Below are 25797 nucleotides of genomic sequence, written 5' to 3'. Positions count from 1 at the left end.
AGTTTTCTATTCCTATCCTTGGGCCTCACTACCAGAGGTTCTGATTTTATTGGTCTGAGTTCATGCTGCCCAGGCATGAATAGTTTTTAAAAGGTCCTCAGGTGATTTTAATGTGTAGCCAGGGTCGAGGATCATTGTCCTACATGCAACTTTGACCACATGTGCTCTGTCTTGTCTGGGCCAGGACATTCCCTTGAGATCTGATGCTAACCCGGAAGAAGATTCATTGTTATTTTTGTAAGAAAGATGTTCAAATGATTGTCCTACAAGTGAAGACATGCTATGTTATTGCTGCATTGGCAGTGGGAACAACTGTCCTGCTGGTTCTCCTCTGCTCTAAAAACATGCACACTCCCAGCCTTTTCTGGCACGGATGCTTGTCTTGTAATTGCCAGGGAGGAGGGAAAAAGAGTGTTAAAAAGACAAGCTTCATTGCAGGAATCAGGATGGGAGTTCATTCCTTATCCTTAAGAGTCTCTGAATTTAGTTGTTTTCATTATTTAAATTCTAGCATTGAAGAAATCTTCAGTGTAGAAACATTAGGACAGATTAATAAGTGAAAGGAAAACTACCTAAGTGTCTATTTTCTATTTAATGAAGAATAATGAGAATCAAGTCTAATCATCTTAATCAACAGCAGTGTTCAAGCGCAAATGTTACATTTTGGGTTGAAGATGAATGACTAGCAACAGATGCAGAGATTTTTGTCACTATTGTACGTACTTGGAGACAGACGTGACTCTGTAAACCAAGCCGAAAAAACAAAGGTGATGTTCAAAATATATAACAGCTGGTATGGCATGGGGCCTGGTGCTGCTTGGGACACAGTTCTGGTCTGTTTTGACCAAAACCAGCCCTCCAAAAGCATTTGATGTGGGGGTATTAAGAGTCCCCTGCTTTCACAAGCCTACCCCACTTGCCTGTCACATTGCCTGAGATTCCACCCCTCACCTGAATAAAAATTTTATCTTTCTTGTAAGATCAATACAGATATCTTTTGGAGGAGAGTATGTGTATATATGTGAGAACTTCATTTCCTAATAGCTTTTTACCCTTGCTATTGATTATTTTATAACCTGAGCAGGTTCCCTGTTGGAAATGTTCCCTGGTGGACTGGACATAGGATATAGATCAGTGTCGGTGGGGAGAGAGAAAATTCAGGACTCTGGGCTTCTGCCTGGGAGGAAAGGCCTCCCTCGTGTAGTGACATCATTAAGGATGAGGTGGAATGGGAATGGGAAGAGGACTTGAAGATCAACGTGGCCTGTTTTTATCATTTTGCCAAGCAATTAACTTTAGCAGAGATGCCTAGATCTGGAAGGAACTGTAGAGATCATCTCTTCCACATGCCCCAATTTATATCTCAGGAAGCTGAGCCCAGAGAGGGAACGTGACTTGTTCAAGGCCACACAGTTGTTTAGTTTGGCAACGTGGGAAGAATTTTAGTGTCAGAACTGGCTTTAAGGTGGGACTCTTCTGCTGTCCTGGGAAATGGGGCATACATTTCAAAAAAGTGAAAACATGTGAAGGGATGAAGAAGTCCAGAGTATGCCCTTGTTACATAAAAATTATTTTGAGCTGAAGGCATTTGAGATCCTGAAATCCCTTATCTGCCTAAAAGCAGAGCATCTCAAAAGAACTCAGTTGTCATAAATCCCCTCCCTGGGAGCAACTCTCTAGTCTTCTTGGAGATGTAAAGCTGGCACCACACCAAAACAGACATTATTACAAAACTATCATGTCCCCCATTTATTCTAAGTGCCCTTTCTTCCCTCTCTTTCTAAAAAGTCATTTGTTTCCCAGAAGTGCCCTTCTCCCCCTTCCTTTCCCCTATTAAGATGGTATATAAGCCCCTTTGGGTCACATCTTTTTTATGAACTCCCATGATTAAATCTGATTTTTCTCTTGCTACTCTGTCTGTCTGAGTTTAATTTGCAGGCACGCAAAACAAAATGTAAGAGGTTAGAGAAAAAGTTTTTCTCCATGACACATGACTCATACAAAAGACAGTAAACATGTAAAGATTTTATTCAAAGAACATAGAGCTGGTTCCAAAAAATTTAAGAAACACATTTATATAGTATGTTAGTCAAGGGAATGTGAAAATGAATTTGCTAAAAGATACAAAATTGGTTAATGTTCTACAGGGCAATGAAATTGTAACCTTTGGGACAGAAATCTACAAGTTAACATTATTTTCACAATGTCTGTTCTCTAAACAAGTAGTGAATGGCAAAATCATACAAAGTCCTAATTAATAATCCTCGGATGAGTCTGTTAAACAATGATACTGAAAGGAGGTACGTTTACTATGGTAGTTTATTTCCAAGTTTTGGGTAAGTTTGGCTTAGTATGGGAATGTGATGAAAAAATGTCTGAAGTACTCCTCAGTTGTTACTGTTTAGCAGGAAAATGTGCTTTTGGAGTGTTCTGGGTCCTTGATTATGTGAGAGTCCATCCATCTATACATCTCCTATGCACATACTGCAAGAGGAGGTGATCCTAGGAAAGAGAAAGTCTCATTCCATCAATCCTCCCAGTATCAATCAGCCAAACTGCTGAGGGTTTGAAATCCCGGACCCAGGAGGGGCCTATTCTTTGCTAGAAGCCATAGTAAACAGATTTAGTTGTCAGTTTTGCCAAGAATGAATGGAAATAAGTGAAGATTTAAAGTTTTTGGAGCAGAAGGCCTGTTGAATTTGGGGGTAGGGGTTGGGCAATGCCAGCTCTTCTCTGGTGTTTTGGGAGAGGAGAGCAGTGCCTGAAATTAATTTACTTCCTTTTCTCACCTCAGTGACAAAATATGTCCACACACCTTGGTGATTCTCCAAGTCCAGGACTTGGCCATGAGGTCTGGTCAGGGCTGAATGTGCCCCAGTCAAGGTTCTCTTGGGAGTGCCTATTTCTTTTTGTTGTTGTTGTTTTTTGTTTGTTTTTCTTTTTGCAGTACGCGGGCCTCTCACTGCTGTGGCCACTCCCGTTGTGGAGCACAGGCTTCGGACGCGCAGGCTCAGCGGCCATGGCTCACGGGCCCAGCCGCTCTGCGGCATGTGGGATCTTCCCAGACCGGGACACGAACCTGTGTCCCCTGCATCGGCAGGCGGACTCTCAACCACTGCGCCACCAGGGAAGCCTTCTTTCTTTTTTTTTTTTTTTTTAAATAAATTTATTTATTTATTGTTTTTGGCTGTGTTGGGTCTTCGTTGCTGCAGGCGGGCTTTCTCTAGTTGCGACAAGCAGGGGCTACTCTTCGTTGTGGTGCGCGGGCTTCTCATTGCGGTGGCTTCTCTTGTTGCAGAGCACGGGCTCTAGGCGTGCGGGCTTCAGTAGTTGTGACACGTGGGCTCAGTAGTTGTGGTTCATGGGATTAGTTGCTCCGCGGCATGTGGGATCTTCCCAGACCAGGGCTCGAACCCATGTGCCCCTGCATTGGCAGGCGGATTCTTAACCACTGTGCCACCAGGGGAGCCTGGGAGTGCCTATTTCTGAATTTACCTCTGTTTGCATTTCAAACACCTCTGTTATTTAGTTAAAAACTAGGGTGTTCCTTCTTCTTAGGCTGTCAATGACCCCACTGAAACAGTGTTTGGAAATACCACATATATTTGTATTTCTCAGCTCCTGCCTCTGAGCTGACCTCTGTGTCTACTCTCTCTCACATACCTGCAGAGGCAGGGCTGTCTTTGGCCATGTTGTGAAATGTTTGGGTAACACATTCCTCCTTGTGCCTTTGACAGCTCCCACCTCAGTTCTCATATCCTCTACACACCCCAACAGAATGGGTGATAAACAAACTATTCATTCATACCAAGGCATAAATGACTGATAGCTTTTAATTTGTTAACTATCCCAGAGGTCTCATTTCTTAATATTGAAGTATAATTGGTTTACAGAGATCTCATTTTTAAGAACTTTATTATTGTTTTTTTTAATAAGAAAAGGTCTTGTTCATTATGAAAGGCTTAGGAAATACAGAAATGTATTAAGAAGAAAATTTAAATCACCTAGAATACCAGTATCTGGAGATAACAAATGTGGCTAACATTTTGCTATACTTGCTTCTGGATATACACATACTTCAAAACATTGAGATTATACTGTTTTATTAACTTTTGACTTGTGGTTGAAAGCAGTTCCAAGGGTGGAATTTCATGTATCAGTTAGCGGATTGCAACGATTTTTTTTTTGATCTGGGGAGGAAGTAAATGGGAGTGCAAGTGGGCAGTGGGAGCTGGTGGATACTCATGAACTAACACCCTGGAGGCACCTCTATCCAAGGAAACAATTTTCTGTCCACAGGTTGTGCTGGCAGAGGTGGTCTCTGAGACAGAGAAGATTTTTGGAGCTATTTACATTACTGTGTATGCAGAGAGTAGGTGAACACTAGGCATTTTTTTCTCCTGTTTGCGAATGTATGTACTCTAGCCTTCCCTGACTTGCTACGTGGCACCATTGCCTACCTAGTTGTTCAAGCTAGGACTTGGTTCTCACTCTCCCTCCCTGCTTATATTTTGAAGGTTCTACACTTATTTCTTTATTTTTAATTTTTAAAGTTTACATTTGGCTGCACTGGGTCTTTGTTGCTGTGCACGGGCTTTCTTTAGTTGTGGCGAGCGGGGGCTACTCTTCATTGCGGTGCGTGGGCTTCTCACTATGGTGAGTTCTCTTGTTGCGGAGCACGGGCTCTAGGCGTGCAGGCTTCAGTAGTTGTGGCACGTGGGCTCAGTAGTTGTGACACACGGGCTTAGTTGCTCCGCGGCATGTGGGATCTTCCCGGACCAGGGCTCGAACCCGTGTCCCCCGCATTGGCAGGCGGATTCTTAACCACTGCACCACCAGAGAAGTCCCTGAAGGTTCTCCCCTTAAAATATTTCCTGAATATAATCACTTTTTACTATCTTCACTGTTATCACCTTGATCTAAGTCTCCATCATTTCTAACCTGAATGAGTCCAGTTAACGCTTGTGGAAATAAAGACCAACCCAGTGAGAACAGGCAAAGGCTATTTGTACAGAGCTTGCTGTAACAAAGGAGCCAGCCACCATCACTTGTGTTTTGGCCGAGACTCAAAAGCAGGCAGAGGAATTGGAAAACTTCATAGTGGAGAAAAAGGAAGATTTCAGGTATGTCAGGCTGTTATTGTGGGGAAGTTGTAGGTGGGCCAATAAGAGGTAGGACATCTTATGTGACTGGTGAAGGCTGCATATTTGGCTTTCTCTGGTTGGTCCTAAGTTGGAAGCTGCCAGTTATTAATCAAGTCCTGCCTGTTTTGGGCTGGTAGTTATAGGAGTTTGGCTTTATGGAATTTTTTCTAGAGATGGTGGTCTGACTTTGTACAAGTCTGACTTATAAATAATAAGTAGGCTGGCTTCCTGAGCTCCCTAGATAATGGGTCGGTTTCTAGGGCTGGTTGCAGACAGTAGGTTAGAGATCTATTTTTACATATGGTTTGGCCATTGTATATTCAGTCTGTCATGCTGCATTCAAAATTTAATGGTGTTTCTTTGGTGAACACTTGGAACCAACTTGATTGGGAAGTAACTACTATTACTGTCATCTCCATTTACCTAGAAAGAACCTGAGGGTCAGAGAGGTTAATTAACTTGCCCAAGATCACAAGGTAAGAAGAGCCTGGCTTTAAACCTTGGCAGTTTTCATTCCAGAAGTCACCACCTTAGACTACCTCCCTCAGCCACTTAGAGACTGGGGTCACCCTGTCCTTGCCAGTGTGGTAGATAAGGATTTAAAATGCAGCCTCTCCACCAGCAGAATTTGCATTTTGCCTCTGCTAATTCTCTCCCTGAGGAAGTCAGTCCATTCTGTATGACCTAACTCATCTTATATCTTCTCAGTGAGACTTGACTCCATTCATCCTATTTTCCTTTTAAATAACCAATGGATTATAGCAGATAAAGGAGTGAAACTCTGAGAGGAAAATAGAAAGCCTTGGGACATCCCTGTATACACATTTAGGAGTCATACTGCCTAGGTTTGATTCTCAGCTCCCCCACTTAGTAGCTACAGACCTTGGGCTGATCTCTGAATTTATCTAAGCCTCAGTTTCCAAATCTGTAAATGGGGATGATGATAAAATACTACCTATCCTACGAAGCATAAAGATTTAAATAACAGACACAAAGCACTTGCATGATGCCAAGGCAGATGGTAAGTGCTCAATGTAAATTAAAACACAAATACCCTTAGAAGATTCTTTCCTATGGCCTTAACTAACGTAATATGGAAAGTGGGAATTTTAATTGTCAATAGTTTGGGCTGGAAAGGGAGGAGAGAAAAATCCTAGAGTACTCTTTTTCAAAAATTTTCGGGACTTCCCTGGAGGTCCAGTGGTTAAGAATCTGCCTTCTAATGCAGGGGACACAGGTTCAATCCCTGGTTGGGCAACTAAGATCCCACATGCTGTGGGGCAACTAAGCCCGCATGCAACAACTACTGAGTTCACACGCCTCAACTAGAGAGAAGCCTGTGCGCCGCAACGAAAGATCCCACGTGCCTCAATGAAGATCCCGTGTGCCACAACTAAGACCCGATGCAGCCAAAAAATAAAATAAAATAAATAAATATTAAAAAAAAATTGTCTGGGAAAAGTGAAGACTTTTCAAAAAAGTTGACCAAAAGTGGCATTCCCACCCATCCCCACGCACACACATGCTTCTCGCTCCCATACGCTATTCACTTTTGAGATCCTCCAATGATTACAGGGAAAAGACTGAATAAGATTTTATTTTTACTGATTGAATTGAATAATTGGTCTTTGTAAATCCAAGCAAATACACAGCACATTAAGAACTTCAAATCCTATTTTATTTGTCTTCTCTGGGTCACTGTACTTGAAATAAGTAGAAGCCAGATAAATAGGCATTCACTGGAGTAACAATTCAGAGACGCCTAGCCTTTTGTTTGTAGAAATAATCGCATATCAAGGGCCTTATCCTCTACTTGGGTACAAAGCACAAAAGAATAATGTAAATTTCCAGTTCAAAAGAGAAGCGATCCACACCCTCCAACCACAGTTTATTTTCTGTCTCGGTGGGATCTTCCCATCTAGGGGAGCTAGGGAATGTGGCACAAAGAGGGTAGAGAATTGGTTCAGTGGTGCTGCAGCGTCTGGAATCCCTGCATGGCCAGAGGGGAAGGTCTCTGGAGTCCTCCCCCGTAGCCATAGTGAGGCGGAGAGAACGTGGGTGCAGGTGCCGCAGAGTGAAGTGAGGTGGGAGCTGGTGGAAGTTCCTATCTGATTGCCTTTATTTTCAAATGATTTAGAGAAGCAAGGTCAAGTGCTGAAAATGGGGACGGGGACTCGAGGTTTGTAAAGAGAGGCAAAAGCAGGAATTGTCTGGGAGAGTGGAAGAGTGAATGGGCTAGCAACAGGACCCGCTTGAGGTTCAAGGTCACGACTTGACAGTGACCAGTCAGCCCCTTTCTCTAGCCGCTTTCAGCTCTCAGGGTACAGGGGCAGAGCAGGCAGAGACTTGGTTTTAACTGAGAAATATGTGGTTTAGCCAAGTGAGTCTGACAAAGTAAGAGGAGGCCAGGGGACTGGGCAGGAGGGAACAAGGATAACGGTGGGTTGGGGAATCTGAGCCTCTGTTCACTGTCCCTCCCCCTCCCCCATGCTGTGTCCTCACTTGGAGGGTGGGATACTTGAAAGTGAAATTTTGGAGGGGTTTTAGTGATTGGTAGTGACATGGTTTAGTATCTGGGGTGAGACCATGGGGGTGATGGGTGAAGTGGGATCGAGACCAAGCTCATCAGAGGTGAGAAAATCAAGAAATCGAGTGAACAGGGTATTGGAAGGGTCAACAATGTAGATATTGGAATCACCAGTAATTAAGACAGATTTGTATTGGAGAGAGGGACAGTGAGCCAGGAGCTAAATATTCAAGGAATAAAAGGGGTGATGCTGGGAGCAGGACGGTAACAAGGAGGGGTGGGTAGTGGTGTCATCTGATAACATGAGATTCAGAGCTGCAGGGATTTTACAGAGGAAGGAAGGACAATGGTCTGGAAGAGAGGACAAACGCTCCATCTCCAAGCCTCGTGGGTGGGAGAGAGTATAGTTCTTACTCGAGGGATCTTCGGGGAAAGTCACATTCTCAGAGCAGAGCCAGGATTCTCTTAAAAAGGTCCCTTTGGAAATTCAGCAAACAGATTAAGGGGGTAGAGAATGATACACAGTAACCCTAGAATAAAATGTGATACACATGCTGCTTTGATCGCTCAGAGAAGAGGCACGCGAGAGGATTATGGGTAGGAAGTGACAGGTGACCTGAGTTTTAGAGGATGGGTAGAAGTTCTCCAGGCAGATGAAGAGAAAGGAAAGAGAGAGAAGAGCAAGGATAAAGGCATGGTGGCATGGTTAGATTTGGGGAACTGAAAAGAGGCTGTTGAGAATAGAGGAGGAGGGGTGCGGGGCTGGAGAGTCCGAGGCAGGGGTTCTATCATGAAGGGCCTTGAATGCCGTATGTGGAGGTTGAACTTTACTTGGAAGTGGTTATAAGCCATATGAGCAGGACAGTGACTGGATTTTTAAGTAGTATTGAATTCAGTAACACAACCATTCTGTGATTTGCATTTGTTTTTTTCATGTATGTATCTATGAATACAGATCTCTTTCTATCTAATCCCAAATATGAAGAGGATTCCAGTTATTACAGCGCAGATTGTTGTCATCTGGATGCAACCAAATACTGAAGATTTAAGGCAGGGACCAGAGCACTAAGTGGCTTGGGGATGGGCCTAAAGACCCCTAGGGGTTAGGAGTCTTGGCACAGACAAAACCCTGAACTGGATTCTTAGCTTTTCACTTACCATTTTGTGGCCTAGACAAATTACTTAATTTCTCTGACTCTCCTTATTGGTAAAATGGGAATAATAGTCCTTACTTGAAGGTTCCTGTGTGGATTAAAAGAGGTCGTGCAGTAATGTACTCAGCAGAGTGACTGTCTCATGGTAAGTGAATATTAGCTGTTATTAGCTGTTTTTTTTTTGTTTTTCTTTTGTGGTACGCGGGCCTCTCACTGCTGTGGCCTCTCCCGTTGCGGAGCACAGGCTCCGGACGCGCAGGCTCAGTGGCCATGGCTCACGGGCCCAGCCGCTCCGCGGCATGTGGGATCTTCCCGGACCGGGGCACGAACCCGTGTCCCCTGCATCGGCAGGCGGACTCTCAACCACTGAGCCACCAGGGAAGCCCAGCTGTTATTTTTATGGTGTATGAACTTCAAGCTCACACATGCGCCTATATTACTTCCTCTCTGGTTTGGCTGCACATTGCAATGACCTGGTCCTACTTTTTAAAAACAGGCATAACTTGTTTCCACCCCCAGGGATTATGATGGATTTGGTCAGGGGTACCGCCTGGGTGTTTTTATAAGCTCCGCAAGGTGATCTTAATGTGCGATGAGGTTGAATGCTGTTGGCTCTCAGAGGGCTGCACCCTGAACTGGCAGCATTAGCATCACCTGGGAATTAGTTAGAAAGGCAAAATTTCCCTGGTCTACTGAATCAGAAACGCTGGGGTGAGTCAGCAATCTGTATTTTAACAAGCTCCCCATGCAGACTCAAGTTTCATAAGTACTGATCCAGGGCTAGCCGTTCAGGGTGGTCATTTCAGTTGTTGACATCACTTGCACCTGAACCAACAGGTCTCTCAGACCCTCCCCCTCCACTTCCTCTGCATTCCTCTGCTTGCTCTCCTTTTTTTTTTTTTTTTCTCCTTCAGAAGAGGATGGTTAGATTTAGGGCTGAGATTTCTTTTCTTTTGCTTATTTAATTTTGTATATTTTCTTTTTCTTCTTTCAGGTACGCTTCCATTCTCCCAACAAAATGTCGGTGCTGGCTGCTGGGGGTATGGAGCAAATAAGGAAGACACGGTTCCTAATCCCATGGAACGCCCAGTTGTCGTATTGTGATTTATAATAAATGTGTACTTGGCCTTTGTCCCCACTTCTGGCACAGACCTGCGAAATTGGAAATTTCCCTTGGAATTTTCTGTGATGAGAGCGTTTAAAGGCGTCTTTTGTTGTGTTGATGGTAACTTCTGAACCACACCTGAGGATGGAGGCTGGTTGCCAGGAGAGCCCATCCTGTGATTATAAGTTTCAGTTCCACCCCCGACCTCGGGGCAGGGGAGAGGGGATGGCGAATGAGTTCAATCGCCAATGGCCAATGATTTAATCAGTCGTGCCTACGTCATGAAGCGGCCAAAAAAGCCCGGAAGGACTGAGTTCAGAGAACTTCCGCGTTGGGGAACATGGAGGAGCCGGGAGAGTGTTGCACCTGGAGAGGGCATGGAAGCTCCGTGCTCTTTCCCCACACCTTGTCCTATGAATCTCTTCCTGCTGGTCGTTCCTGAGTTATCGCCTTTCATAATAAACTGGCAATCTGGTAAGTAAAATGTTTCTTTGAGTTCTATGAGCCACCCTAGCAAATTAATCGAACCTAAGCAGGGGTTTTTTGGGACCTCCAATTATCGCTGGTCCGTCAGAAAACCTGGGCTTTTGACTGGCGTCTGAAGCAGGGGTGGCGGGTGCAGGGGGCAGCCTTGTGGGGCTGAGCCCTTATCCTTGGGATCTGATGCTACCTCTGTAATATCAGAAGTGAGTTGAATTGTAGGGCACCCAGTTGGTGCTGGAGAATTGCTTGGTGTGGGAAAGAACCCGCCGCACATTGGAGTTGGAGTCAGAAACTTACGAGCATTAAAAAAAAATAAACCCTGGTGGCGCAGTGGTTGAGAGTCCGCCTGCCGTTGCAGGGGACACGGGTTCGTGCCCCGGTCCGGGAAGATACCACATGCCGCAGAGCGGCTGAGCCCGTGAGCCATGGCCGCTGAGCCTGCGCGTCCGGAGCCTGTGCTCCGCAACGGGAGAGGCCGCAGCAGGGAGAGGCCCACGTACCGCAAAAAAAAAAAAAAAAAAAAAAATGTAGCCTACTGGGCCTGTCCTGGGCAGGGAGAAGGGTGATTTTAGGTCCTCAGCTTGGCTGTTTCATATCCTCCTCTTCCTGTGATCTTGTCCTCTCTCCCCTGCCTGTGTGAAAACCTATTCTCACGTTTGGATTTGACCTCAGTCATTTGTAATTTAGTTTGAGCTACTCTGAGAATAAGCCTTGTTTGCCTACCAGACTGCATACACCTGAGGAAAGGGGCTGTGTCTTTATTTCTCTGAATGCACACACTTCTGTAGTTCACAGTCCTGTAATAAGATGCCACTTGCACTTTTAAGTGCTGAACAGCACTGGCTTTGGCACCACAGATGAGGGTTTGTCTGCAGCCTGCTAGCTGTGTAAACTTGGGCAGCTCATGGCGCTTCTTAGCACTTCAGTTTGCCCATCTAAAATGGGCTTGATGATCGTTAACGTCATACAGTTGTGAAGACTGTGTAAGAATGCATGGAAAGTGCTTAGGTCAATACTCTACTGAGGATATTCACTGAGAGCGCTCAATGAATGGTACATGTTAATGATCATTATTAAATTTCACTTCCTGCTGGGAAAGGATAGGTTTCATCCAGAGCAATATGGTAAAATGCCTGTCAGACTCCAGTGAGCTGTTGGGAAACTTCTGGACAGAGTCTCTTTTCCCTGAGGTACAATTTCTACTCTGACAGCCCCCTTTCCAGGCAGCCCAGAAATGTCACCGCCACCAATGTCTCCAGAAACCCCTCTTACTGAGCCCTTCATACAGTTTCCTGTGGTCTCACCAATGCTGGTGCTGAAGCGCCTAGAGCAAGTCCTAAATCTTCTCTTCAGGAAGTTAATACCTTGCAGAAGCCTGAAGCCTATTTTATTTTATTATTTATTTATTTATTTTAAAATAAATTTATTTATTTATTTATTTTTGGCTGAGTTGGGTCTTTGTTGCTGCGCGTGGGCTTTTCTAGTTGCGGCAAACAGGGGCTACCCTTCGTTGTGGTGTGCAGGCTTCTCGTTGTGGTGGCTTCTCTTGTTGCGGAGCATGGGCTCTAGAGCACGGGCTTCAGTAGTTGCTGCACGCGGGCTCTAGAGCACAGGCTCAGTAGTTGTGGCGCATGGGCTTAGTTGCTCTGTGGCATGTGGGATCTTCCCGGACCAGGGCTCGAACCTGTGTCCTCTGCCTTGGCAGACGGATTCTTAACCACTGCGCCATCAGGGAAACCCCTTGAGCCTATTTTAATTGAATTATTTCATTCAGTGTCAGGCTTAAAGAGCACCCCTACAGGGTCTCAGCTCTGAATGAATGCATAAAAAAATTAAATACTGTAGATGATGGCATAATCCTCGAGGCAGTTATAAATAGAATCTCCTCTGGTGCCGTTTCATTTCCCTGCATTAGTTAATAAACACATTTTTATAGCGTCTGCTTTTCATTTTCGTCCCCTAAAGTTCTTTAGTTGCCTTAGTAAGAAAGAGAACAAAACTCAGAATAAAACAAGATATTGGGGAAGAATTTACCATCTTAATTTTCGGGGCTGGAAGGGATTTTCAACATTACCTGGTCTAACCCTTCATAATTTACCTGGCATGAGGCAGAGGTCTAGAGAAGGAGATAGCTTAGCTAGGGTCACAGAACTTCACCTCCGATGAACTTAGCTGGAAAAGACACAATCTTTGTTCTGGACGAGTATTGGGAGCCACAGTGAAACATGGTGTAGGAGAATGAGCAGACCAGGGCCATGATTAAGGGGGGCGCTTTGGCCTCAGACTACCAGGGATTGAATCTTTGTCCACTTCATGCTGTCTGCCTTTGGGTAAGTGATTTAACATTGCTGGGGCTTAAGTTTCCTTACCTCCAAATAGGGATAATAATCGTACCTACCTCAGAGTGCTGTTGAGTCAGACAACAGTTCAGTAAAAAACTTAGAACTGTACCTGGCACATAGTAAGTGCTCAATACATTTTAGTTGTTATTGTTAGTAAATAATTTTTTTAAAAGCTCTCATTGGGATGGTAATGGGCAGGCCCTGCATCTTTAGCACTTTATGGCAGTGGCTGTGGGCTCCCCATAAGGATTGAATTCCTTATTTCCTCCAGTAGGAGGAAAGTCCCAGAGGTCCTTAATCCAAGGGCAGGCTTCTTTGCTAATGAGAGTATGTAGAAGAAGGGCAGGTGTTAAGGGGTCAGCTCCATCAGAGAGGGCTGAAAATGATGCTGTCTGATCCTTTGAGAAGATCAAATACAAAGTGGATTTTAAGTGCTTAAAAAATGTGGGAGCTCAGTGAAAGGGAGGTGTTATTAACAATAGTAAAACTAATGTTACCAAGTACATTAACAGCCATTATCTCATTTGATTCTTAATTATATATGAATATATAATCTATAGATATTATGTAGTAAGCCATCAACTCTCTTGAATAAACAGATGAGTAGTTGGATAGGCATTATTGTCCCTTTTTTTCTTTTTTTTTTTTTGCGGTACGCAGGCCTCTCACTGCCATGGCCTCTCCCGCTGCGGAGCACAGGCTCTGGGTGCGCAGGCTCAGCGGCCATGGCTCACGGGCCCAGCTGCTCCGCGGCATGTGGGATCTTCCCGGACCGGAGCACGAACCCATGTCCCCTGCATCGGCAGGCGGACTCTCAACCACTGCGCCACTAGGGAAGCCCTATTGTCCCATTTGAATGAGGAAATAGGGATGCAGTCTTTGCTATGTAACAGACCACCGCAAAGATTAGTAGCTGAAAGCAACAGCGACTCCTTTCTTTTTCTGTATGTTTATCTTTTATTTATTTATTTTTTCTTATTGGTCATCCATTTAATACACATCAGTGTATACATGTCAATCCCAAGCTCCCAATTCATCACACCCCCACCCCCCGCCGCTTTTCCCCCTTGGTGTCCATACGTTTGTCCTCTACATCTGTGTCTCAACTTCTATCCTGCAAACCGGTTCATCTGTACCATTTTCTAGGTTCCACATACACGCGTTAATATACGATATTTGTTTTTCTCTTTCTGACTTACTTCACTCTGTATGACAGTCTCTAGGTCCATTATGTTTCTACAAATGACCCAATTTCGTTCCTTTTTTATGGCTGAGTAATATTCCATTGTATATATGTACCACATCTTCTTTATCCATTCGTCTGTCGATGGGCATTTAGGTTGCTTCCATGACCTGGCTATTGTAAATAGTGCTGCAGTGAACATTAGGGTGCATGTGTCTTTTTGAATTATGGTTTTCTCTGGGTATATACCCAGTAGTGGGATTGCCGGGTCATATGGTAGTTCTATTTTTAGTTTTTTAAGGAACCTCCATACTGTTCTCCATAGTGGCTGTACCAATTTACATTCCCACCAACAGTGCAAGAGGTTTCCCCTTTCTTCACACCGTCTCCAGCATTTATTGCTTGTAGATTTTTTGATGATGACCATTCTGACTGGTATGTGGTGATACCTCATTGTAGTTTTCATTTGCATTTCTCTAATGATTAGTGATGTTGAGCATCCTTTCATGTGTTTGTTGGCAATCTGTATATCTTCTTTGGAGAAATGTCTCTTTAGGTCTTTTGCCCATTTTTGGATTGGGTTGTTTGTTTTTCTGATATTGACCTGCATGAGCTGTTTATATATTTTGGAGATTAATCCTTTGTCTGATGATTCATTTGCAAGTATTTTCTCCCATTCTGAGGGTTGTCTTTTGGTCTTGTTTATGGTTTCCTTTGCTGTGCAAAAGCTTTTAAGTTTCATTAGGTCCCATTATTTTATTTTTTTACTTTTTATTTTTTTGCGGTACACGGGCCTCTCACTGTTGTGGCCTCTCCTGTTGCAGAGCACAGGCTCCGGACACGCAGGCTCAGTGGCCATGGCTCACAGGCCTAGGCGCTCCATGGCATGTGGGATCTTCCCGGACTGGGGCACGAACCTGCGTCCCCTGCATCGGCAGGCGGACTCTTAACCACTGCGCCACCAGGGAAGCCCCCATTTGTTTATTTTTGTTTTTATTTTCATTACTCTAGGAGGTGGATCAAAAAAGATCTTGCTGTGATTTATGTCAAAGAGTGTTCTTCCTATGTTTTCCTCTAAGAGTTTGATAGTGACCGGTCTTATATTTAGTTCTCTAATCCATTTTGAGTTTATTTCTGTGTATGGTGGTAGGGAGTGTTCTAATTTCATTCTTTGACATGTAGCTGTCCAGTTTTTCCAGCACCACTTACTGAAGAGACTGTCTTTTCTCCATTTTATATCCTTGCCTCCTTTGTCATAGATTAGTTGACCATAGGTGCGTGGGTTTATCTCTGGGTTTTCTATTCTGTTCCATTGATCTATGTTTCTGTTTTTGTGCCAGTACCATATTGTCTTCATTACTGTAGGTTTCTAGTATAGTCTGAAGTCAGGGAGTCTGATTCCTCCAGCTCCATTTTTTTCCCTCAAGACTGCTTTGGCTATTCGGGGTCTTTTGTGTCTCCATACAAATTTTAAGATTTTTTGTCCTAGTTCCGTAAAAAATGCCATTGGTAATTTGATGGGGATTGCATTGAATCTGTAGATTGCTTTGGGTAGTATAGTCATTTTCACAATATTGATTCTTCCAATCCAGGAACATGGTATAACTCTGCATCTGTTGGTACCATCTTTAATTTCTTTCATCAGTGTATTATAGTTTTCTGCATGCAGGTCTTCTGTCTTCCTAAGTACGTTTATTCCTAGTTATTTTATTATTTTTGTTGCAATGGTAAAGGGGAGTGTTTCCTTAATTTCTCTTTCAGATTTTTCATCATTAGTGTATAGGAATGCAAGAGATTTCTGTGCATTAATTTTTCTTTCTTTTTTCTTTTTTTTTTTTTTTTTTGCTGTACGTGGGCCTCTCACTGCAGTGGCCTCTCCCCTTGCGGAGCACAGGCTCCAGACATGCAGGCTCAGCAGTCATGGCTCACGGGCCCAGCCGCTCCGTGGCATGTGGGATCCTCCCGGACCAGGGCACGAACCCGTGTCCCCTGCATCGGCAGGCGGACTCTCAACCACTGCCCCACCAGGGAAGCCCTCTGTGCATTAATTTTGTATCCTGCCACTTTACCAAATTCATTGATTAGCTCTAGTAGTTTTCTTGTGGCATTTTTAGGATTCTTTATGTATAGTATCATGTCATCTGCAAACAGTGGCAGTTTTACTTCTTCTTTTCCAATTTGTATTTCTTTTATTTCTTTTTCTTCTCTGATTGCCGTGGCTAGGACTTCCAAAACTATGTTGAATAATAGTGGAATTGTCTTGTTCCTGATCTTAGAGGAAATGCTTTCAGTTTTTCACCAGTGAGAATGATGTTTGCTGTGGGTTTGTCATATATGGCCTTTATTATGTTGAGGTAGGTTCCCTCTGTTCCCACTTTGTGGAGAGTTTTTATCATAAATGGGTGTTGAATTTTGTCAGAAGCTTTTTCTGCATCTATTGAGATGAGCATATGGTTTTTATTCTTCAATATGTTAATGTGGTGTATCACATTGATTGATTTGTGTATACTGAAGAATCCTTGCATCCCTGGGATAAATTCCACTTGATCATGGTGTATGACCCTTTTAATGTGTTGTTGGATTCTGTTTCCTAGTATTTTGTTGAGGATTTTTGCATCTATATTCATCAGTGATATTGGTTTGTAATTTTCTTTTTTTGTAATATCTTTGTCTGGTTTTGGTATCAGGGTGATGGTGGCCTCATAGAATGAGTTTGGGAGTGTTCCTTCCTCTGCAATTTTTTGGAAGAGTTTGAGAAGGATAGGTGTTATCTCTTCTCTAAATGTTTGATGGAATTCACCTGTGAAGCCATCTGGTCCTGTACTTTTGTTTGTTGGAAGATTTTCAATCACAGTTTCAATTTCATTACTTGTGAGTGGTCTGTTCATATTTTCTATTTCTTCCTGGTTCAGTCTTGGAAGGTTATACCTTTTTAAGAATTTGTCCATTTCTTCCGGGTTGTCCATTTTGTTGGCATAGAGTTGCTTGTAGTAGTCTCTTAGGATGCTTTGTATTTCTGCAGTGTCTGTTGTAAGTTCTCCTTTTTCATTTTTAATTTTATTGGTTTGGGTCCTCTTCCTCTCCCTCTTGATGGGCCTGGCTAATGGTTTATCAATTTCGTTTATCTTCTCAAAGAACCAGCTTTTAGTTTTATTGATGTTTGCTATTGTTTTCGTTGTTTCTGTTTCATTTATTTCTGCTCTGATTTTTATGATTTCTTTCCTTCTGCTAAGTTTGGGTTTTGTTTGTTCTTCTTTCCCTAGTTCCTTTAGGTGTAACGTTAGATTGTTTATTTGAGATTTTTCTTGTTTCTTGAGGTAGGCTTGCATAGCTATAAACTTCCCTCTTAGAAGTGTTTTGCTGCATCCCCTGGGTTTTGGATCGTCATGTTTTCATTTTCATTTGTCTGTAGGTATTTTTTGATTTCCTCTTTGATTTCTTCAGTGATCGCTTGGATATTTAGTAATGTATTGTTTAGTCTCTATGTGTTTTTGTTTTTTACTTTTTTCCCCCTGTAATTGATTTCTAATCTCATGGCGTTGTGGTCAGAAAAGATGCTAGATATGATTTCAGTTTTCTTAAATTTACTGAGGCTTGATTTGTGACCCAAGATGTGATCTGTCCTGGAGAATGTTCCTTGCACACTTGAGAAGAAAGCATAATCTGCTGTTTTTGGATGGAATGTCCTATAAATATCAATTAAATCTATCTCGTCTATTGTGACATTTAAAGCTTGTGTTTCTTTATTAATTTTCTGTCTGGATGATCTGTCCATTGGTGTAGGTGAGGTGTTAAAGTCCCCCACTATTATTGAGTAGTCGATTTCCTCTTTTAGAGCTGTTAGCAGTTGTGTTATGTATTGCAGTGCTCCTATGTTGCGTGCATATATATTTATAATTGTTATGTCTTCTTCTTGGATTGATTCCTTGATCATTACATAGTGTCCTTCCTTGTCTTTTATAATATTCTTTAAAGTCTATTTTATCTGATATGAGTATTGCTACTGCAGCTTTCTTTTGATTTCCATTTGCATGGAATATCTTTCTCCATCCCCTCACTTTCAGTCTGTATGTGTCCCTAGGTCTGAATTGGGTCTCTTTTAGACAGCATATATATGGGTCTTGTTTTTGTATCCATTCAGCAAGCCTGTGTGTTTTGGTTGGAGCGTTTAATCCATTCACGTTTAAGGTAATTATTAATATGTATGTTCTTATTACCATTTTCATAATTTTTGGCAGTTTGTTTTTGTAGGTCCTTTTCTTCTCTTGTGTTTCCCAGTTAGAGAAGTTCCTTTAGCATTTGTTGTGGAGCTGGTTTGGTGGTGCTGAATTCTCTTACCTTTTGCTTGTCTGTAAAGCTTTTGATTTTTCTATCGAGTCTGAATGAGATCCTTGCCAGGTAGAGTAATCTTGGTTGTAGTTTCTTCCCTTTCATCACTTTAAGTATATCATGCCACTCTCTTCTGGCTTGTAGAGTTTCTGCTGAGAAAGGAGCTGTTAACCTTATGGGAGTTCCCTTCTATGTTATTTGTCTTTTTTCCTTTGGTGCTTTCAGTAATTTTTTTTTTGTCTTTAATCTTTGTAAAGTTGATTACTATGTGTCTCAGTATGTTTCTCCTTGGGTTTATCCTGCCTGGGACTCTGTGTGCTTCCTGGAGTTGGGTGGCTATTTCCTTTCCCATGTTAGGGAAGTTTTCAACTATAATCTCTTCAAATATTTTCTCAGGTCCTTTCTCTTCTCCTTCTGGGACCCCTATAATTGAATGTTGTTGCATTTAGTGTTGTTCCAGAGGTCTCTTAGGCTGTCTTCATTTCTTTTCATTCTTTTTTCTTTATTCTGTTCAGCGGCAGTGAATTCCACCATTCTGTCTTCCAGGTCACTTTTCCGTTCTTCTGCCTCAGTTATTCTGCTAGTGATTCCTTCTAGTTTATTTTTCACTTTAGTTATTGTATTGTTCATCTCTGTTTGTTTGTTCTTTAATTCTTCTAGGTCTTTGTTAAACATGTCTTGCATCTTCTTGAATTTTGCCTCCATTCTTTTTCCGAAGTCCTGGATCATCTTCACTATCATTATTTTGAATTTGTTTTCTGGAAGATTGCCTATCTCCATGTCATTTAGTTGTTTTTCTGGGGTTTTATCTTGTTCCTTCCTCTAGTACATAGCCCTCTGCCTTTTCATCTTGCCTATATTTCTGTGAATGTGGTTTTTGTTCCACAGGCTTCAGGATTGTAGTTCTTCTTGCTTCTGCTGTCTGCCCTCTGGTGGATGAGGCTATCTAAGAGGCTTGTGGAAGATTCCTGATGGGAGGGACTGGTGGTGGGTAGAGCTGGCTGTTGCTCTGGTGGACAGAGGTCAGTAAAAGTTTAATCCACTTGTCTGCTGCTGGGTGGGGCTGGGTTCCCTCCCTTTTGGTTGTTTGGCCTGAGGTGACCCAGCACTGGAGCCTATCCGGGCTCTTTGGTGGGACTAATGGCGGACTCTGGGAGGGCTCACGCCAAGGAGTACTTCCCAGAACTTCTGCTGCCAGTGTCCGTGTCCCTTGGTGAGCCACAGCTGCCCCCCGCCTCTGCAGGAGACCCTCCAACACTAGCAGGTAGGTCTGGTTCACTCTCCTGTGGAGTCACTGCTCCTTCCTTTGGTCCCGATGCACACACTAGTTTGTGTGTGCCCTCCAAGAGTGGAGTCTCTGTTTCCCCCAGTCCTGCTGAAGTCCTCCAATCAAATTCTGCTAGCTTTCAAAGTCTGATTCTCTAGGAATTCCTCCTCCTGTTGCCACACCCCCAGGTTGGGAAGCATGACGTGTGGTCGGAACCTTCACTCCAGTGGGTGGAGTTCTGTGGTATAAGTGTTCTCCAGTTTGTGAGTCACCCACCCAGCAGTTATGGGATTTGATTTTATTGTGATAGCACCCCTCCTTCCATCTCATTGTGGTTTCTCCTTTGTCTTTGCACGTGGGATATCTTTTTTGGTGAGTTCCAGTGTCTTCCCGTCGATGATTGTTCAGCAGTTAGTTTTGATTCTGGTGTTCTCAAAAGAGGGAGTGAGAGCATGTCCTTCTACTCCGCCATCTTGAATCAATCTCTCAACGACTCCTTTTTTCAATTTAATTTTATTGAAGTATAGTTGATTTACAATGTTCTGTTAGTTTCTGGTGTACAGCCAAGTGATCCAGTTATACGTATATATGTATTCTTTTTCATATTCTTTCACTTTATGTTTTATAACAAGATATTGAATATAGTTCCCTATGCTATACAGTAGGATCTTGTTGTTTATCCATTTTATATATAATAGTTTGCATCTGCTAATTCCAAACTTCTAATCTGTCCCTCCGTCAACCCCCTCCCCTTTGGCAACCACAAATCTGTTCTCTATGTGTGTGAATCTGTTTCTGTTTCATAGATAAGTTCATTTGTAACAATGACTCCTTCTTCATTCTTCTGTAGGTTGGCAGGGTGGCTTCTCTGCTGGTTTTGCCCAGACTCAAAATGCTGGAGGGTCCATTGGGTTGAGGGTCCAAGAGAGCCTCAGTGGTATATTTGGCAGTTGATGTTAGATGTGGGCTATGATGCCTTGCTTCTCCCCACGTTGCTTCCCCTCCTGCATAGACTAGATTAGCTTCCTTACATGGTGGTCTCAGGGAAGCATTCCAAGATGGTGGAGACAGAAGCTGCAAGGCTGTTGCTTCCACCATATTCTATTTGTCAAAGCAAGTCTCAAGACCAGCACAGATCCTAAGCCTGGAGAAACTCCCTCTGTCGATGAAAGAAGCTGTAAGGAATATGTAGTTATATTTAATTACTAGGAGATAGCAGATTTCATCTTTCATTAGCATTTGGCCAGGGTCCCAGAGCCTATACGAGTCAGGGTCATGGCTTGAACTTGGGTTCTGTGACTCCAGGGCTCGTGGCGTTTCTTCTACAGCACAACCACCTTTGCTGCAAGAGGAAATGCAGCTCAGGGATGAGGCAAAGATTTTCTGCCCTTAGACGTTTTAGGGCACTGGGCACCTGCTGTGTCTGTTGAAAAATGTCATAATCTGGAAACATTGTGGTTTGGACATAACATAGTTCTTTATTTGTACACAAAAATACCCATAATATGTTTACATGGTATAATTCAGTGTAGGCTCTTTAAAATGAGAACCTGACAGAATGGCTTGCTGTTCCAGGAGAAGTAATGTGCGTGTGTGTGGCTTGACTTAAGAGAGATTTGTTTAGGTTTCATCCTCTCAGTTATTCACAGAAATCTAGGCCTAGGAAAATAAGCTCTTTAAAAATGGTGAGGTTTGTGTAATGGTCACATGGTTCCCAAGCATTTGGCTAAAGCTTGAGAAGATGAAACAAGGGTGACTGAAAACAAAAAAGAGATTAAATTTCAAGCCAACAGGGGCTCTTTTAAAACCTTAGAAAAGAACAGAGCAGTCTGTTGAATAGAAAACCTATAGAAGAATCTGCTCCAATAGATTCCCAAACAGAAATGATCTGTTTTGAGTAGTAGAAGAAAGTGTTTCACAGAATAGTTTGATTTTTTTTTTCTTCTTCAGCGCTTGGGTTGGCGACCTTTATAACTGTACTGTCGCTTGCAAAATGTACTTAATGTTACTCAAAATGGTTTCTTAGAAGAGAATGCAGTAAAGTATAAATATTTGGTCTCCCATTCCTGCCTGCTAAGGGGGAGGAGATTGCTGCTCAGCGGCCTGCTTCTGCAGTGCTGGCTGGGGCAGCAGACAGAAGAAAGTGCCAGGAGGTGGGCAGCTTTGCAGGAGGAAGGGACCCAAGCCACCAGGGAGAAAGGACCCTGGATGGGATGCTGCTGAGAAGCTCTGAAGGAGGAGAAGGACAGCAGTGCACAGGGCACCTTTGAGGAGAAGGAGGTGTGCTTGTGAATCACCTGGGAGGAGTTTTAGGAAATTCAATCTTGTTCTGTAGCACGGGGCGCAATTTCCCGTTTGTGCTTCAAGATACCTTCCCTAAAGTCTTCGCTGCTTCTTGAGACTTTTGGGGTCCAGTATGTGTTTATTTTGAATATGACCCCACATGGAGAAGCAGGAGCTAGAAGACCTAGTTTCATTTGAGTTATGCTAATTTTCTCCTAATCTTATTTTCTAGGCATTTTCACCTTTCCAACCATGAATTTTTTTCCGTTGGTGGGGGGTTTACCAACCCTGCAGGTTTTTTTTTTTTTCTTTCCTAATTTTGTTGTTGGTTTTCGCTAGTGGTGAGTTCTGATGTCTGTCTACAAGGCTCTCACTGAAAAGTGCTCCCTGGGCCAATAGTGAGAGTTCAAGATATTGCTGATGCAACAGCAGGCTTTTTCAGGGCCCAGTGCAGGCTGCTGTGAGCTGCTCATCTGAGCACTGGCCTGCTTTCCCTAGCACAATTTTGCAAGTAATTTAGCAACTATGATGCTGCCCCAGGGCCACGCTGGCATTGGAGCCAGGAGGCATTCAAGTCATGCCATTTGTGTTCCTTGGTGTTTCCAGACAAGCTTTGTTACTCATATGAGAATCAGTTGTCATTGTGTTCCATTTCCCACTTCCGGCCCTTTCATGTTCCTTTTGTGACTGTGGGAGAGGGCATCTGAGTAGAGGGATATTTGGATTAAGATGAAAAAATAAGAGTCTTCCCTGGGGTAGTGTCAAAACCATAATGATGATAATGAGAGCACATACATGCATAGGTGTGTTGACTCTTACAGCCTTAGGAAGTAGGAGTGTCTAAATTTTGCAGGGGCTGGGAAATTATTATTTTTTAAAATGGTTTTTTATATTGGAGTATAGTTGACTTACAACGTCATGCTGGTTTCAGGTGTACAGCAAAGTGATTCAGTGATACATATACACGTATCCCTTCTTTATCAGATTCTTTTCTCATATAGGTTATTACAGAGTATCGAGTCTAGTTCCCTGTGCTATGCAGTAGGTTCGTGTTGATTATCTATTTTATATATAGTAGTGTGTATATGTTAATCCCAACCTCCTAATTTTCCCCTCCCACCCACCTTTTCCCTTTGGTAACCAAAAGTTTGTTTTCTAAGTCTGTGAGTCTGTTTCTGTTTTTAAATAAGTTCATTTGTATCATTTTAAATTAGATTCCACATATAAGTGATATCGTATGATATTTGTCTTTCTCTGTCTGAAGGGCTGAGAAATTAAAACTGACTTTTTAAAAGAAATATCTTTAATTTTTTAAAAAATTAATTAAGTTTTGGCTGTGTTGGGTCTTTGTTGGTGCGTTCGGGCTTTCTCCAGTTGCGGCGAGCCGGGGCTACTCTTCGTTGCAGTGTGCAGGCTTCTCATTGCGGTGGCTTCTCTTTTTGTGGAGCACGGCTCTAGGCGCACGGGCTTCAGTAGTTGTGGTGCATGGGCTCAGTAGTTGTGGCTTGCAGGCTCTAGAGTGCAGGCTCAGTAGTTGTGGCTCATGGGCTTGGTTGCTCTGCGGCATGTGGGATTTTCCTTGACCAGGGCTCAGACCCGTGTCCCCCGCATTGGCAGGTGGATTCTTAACCACTGCACCACCAGAGAAGTCCCCCAAACTGACATTTGAACCCATATCTTGGCATAAGTTCCTAACCCTTAAGCTACAGTGTACCTCCTAGATGAGGGTCAGGAGGTCTGGGTTCTAGCATAGCTGTTTGCTCTTGTGCAAGTCAGTTCCCCTGCCCAGATCTCAGTTTTTTTCAGGTGTAAAGTGAAATTTGGCTATAATCTTTAAAGTCCATTCCAGCCGTATGAGTTTGTGATTCAGGAATTTACAGACACTTCTTATGTGCCAGGATGCTGATCTTATGATAGAAGGGAAGGCATTCCTGCCTTCTGGGTGGGCCATGGAACCAGTTATAGTCTAACAGGAGTAAATAAGAGTATAATGGTCCTGGCACGTAGCAGGCAGAGGTCATGCTCAAAGTAGTTAATAACTTGTTTGGTAATGAAAATCAACATATAAAATAAACTAATTTGAAAAGCCCTTTTAGTTTATATACTATCTATCTATCTATCTATATTTTTTTATTTTATTTTTTTTGCGGTACGTGGGCCTCTCACTGTTGCGGCCTCTCCCGTTGCGGAGCACAGGCTCCGGATGTGCAGGCTTAGCGGCCATGGCTCACGGGCCCAGCCACTCCGCGGCCTGTGGGATCTTCCCGGACCGGGGCACGAACCCGTGTCCCCTGCATCGGCAGGCAGACTCTCAACCACTGCGCCACCAGGGAAGCCCATCTATCTATATTTTAAAACTGCTTGGCAAATAATGTAAGTTGTGGTGCATATCATTGGTCAAACCTTTCTAATTTCCAAGTCATTTGTTGAGTTTTAGATTTTTTCCAGTTTTATTGAGATATAATTGACCTATTTAAGATGTACAATGTGTTGATTTGATACACTTATATATTGCAAAATGGCAACTACCATAGCATTAACTAACACTCCATCACATCACAGAATACTTATTTTTGTGGTGAGAACATTTAAGATCTAGTCTTTTAGCAACTTTTAGCAACTTTCATATATATAATGAATAACTTTATATCATGCAGTATTATTAACTATAAGCACTATGCTGTACACTAGATCCCCAGAACTTTTTCATCTTATGACTGGAAGTCTGTAGTTTTTGACCAACATCTCCCCCTTCCCCCAGACATTGGTAACCACAGTTCTAGTCAGTTTCTATGAATTAGGTTTTTTGATTCCAAATATGTGATATCATAGTAGTATTTGTCTTTCTCTGTCTGACTTATTTTACTTAGCTTTATGACCTCAAGTTTCATGCATGTTGTCACAGTGGGCAAGATGTCCTTTCTCATGGCTGAATAATATTCCATTGTGTATATACATATATATGCTACATCTTTATCCATTCATCTGTTGACTAACACTTAGGTTGTTTTGATATCTTGGCTATTGTGAATAATGCTGCAATGAATATGGGAGTGCAGATAGCTCTTCCAGATCCTATTTTCATTTCCTTTGGATATATACCCAGAAGAAGGATTGCTGGATTATGTGGTAGTTCTGTTTAATTTTTTGAGGAGCCTCCATACTGTTTTCCATAGTGGCACCACCAATTTACATGCTGATCAACAGTGCACAAGGGTTCCCTTTTCTCCACATCCTCCCCAAAACTTGTTGTCTCTTTTCTTTTTCATGGTAGCCATTCTAATAGGTGTGAGGTGATACCTCATATGGTTTTGATTTGCGTTTTCCTGATGATTAGTGATGTTGAGCACCTTTTCATGTACCTGTTGGCCATCTGTATGTCTCCTTTGGAAAAATGTCAATTCAGTTCCTGTGCACCTTTTAAAATTATATTGTTTATTTTTGAATTGTATGGGTTCTTTATATATTTTGGATATTAAACCCTTATCGCATAGGTGGTTTGAAAATATTTTCTCTCATTCAGTAGGTTGCCTTTTCATTTTGTTGATGGTTTCCTTTGCTGTGCAGAAGCTTTTAATCTGATGTAGTCCCACTTGTTTGTTTTTACTACTGTTGTTTTTGCTTTTGCTGTCAAATCCAAAAAATCATTGCCAAGACTGATGTCAAGGAGCTTACCTCCTATGTCTTTTTTTTTTCTAGGAGTCTTGTCATTTCAAATCTAAATCTTCACACCATACACAAAAATCAATTCAAAATGGATTAAGATAGGGGTCTGGTTTCATTTTTTTGCATGTGGCTTTCCAGTTTCCCAGCACCATTTATTGAAGATACTATCCTTTCTTCATTGTATATTAATGGTTCCTTTGTTGTAAATTAATTGGCAATATATGTGTGGATTTGTTTCAGGGCTCTAAATTCTGTTCTGTTGATCTATGTCTTTATTTTAATGCCAATACCATACCGTTTGATTACTATAACTT

At 42.6% G+C, this 25797-nt stretch overlaps 1 long non-coding RNA gene across 3 annotated transcripts in view; it reads left to right on the top strand.

The window, feature by feature from the left end:
• Positions 1-25797, top strand: part of LOC117202205 (uncharacterized) — a 166256-nt gene that overhangs the window by 57752 nt on the left and 82707 nt on the right. For all 3 annotated transcript variants that reach the window (XR_007476746.1, XR_007476745.1, XR_007476747.1), the window contains one exon: positions 9820-10404. This is a non-coding gene — a long non-coding RNA (uncharacterized LOC117202205). The remainder of the gene's footprint in view (positions 1-9819; positions 10405-25797) is intronic.

This window comes from Orcinus orca, chromosome 3 (genome assembly GCF_937001465.1).
Source record: "Orcinus orca chromosome 3, mOrcOrc1.1, whole genome shotgun sequence".
Classification (NCBI taxonomy): Eukaryota; Metazoa; Chordata; class Mammalia; order Artiodactyla; family Delphinidae; genus Orcinus; species Orcinus orca.
The sequence above is the reverse complement of the archived record's forward strand: the minus strand, read 5'-3'. Positions and strand labels throughout refer to the sequence as shown.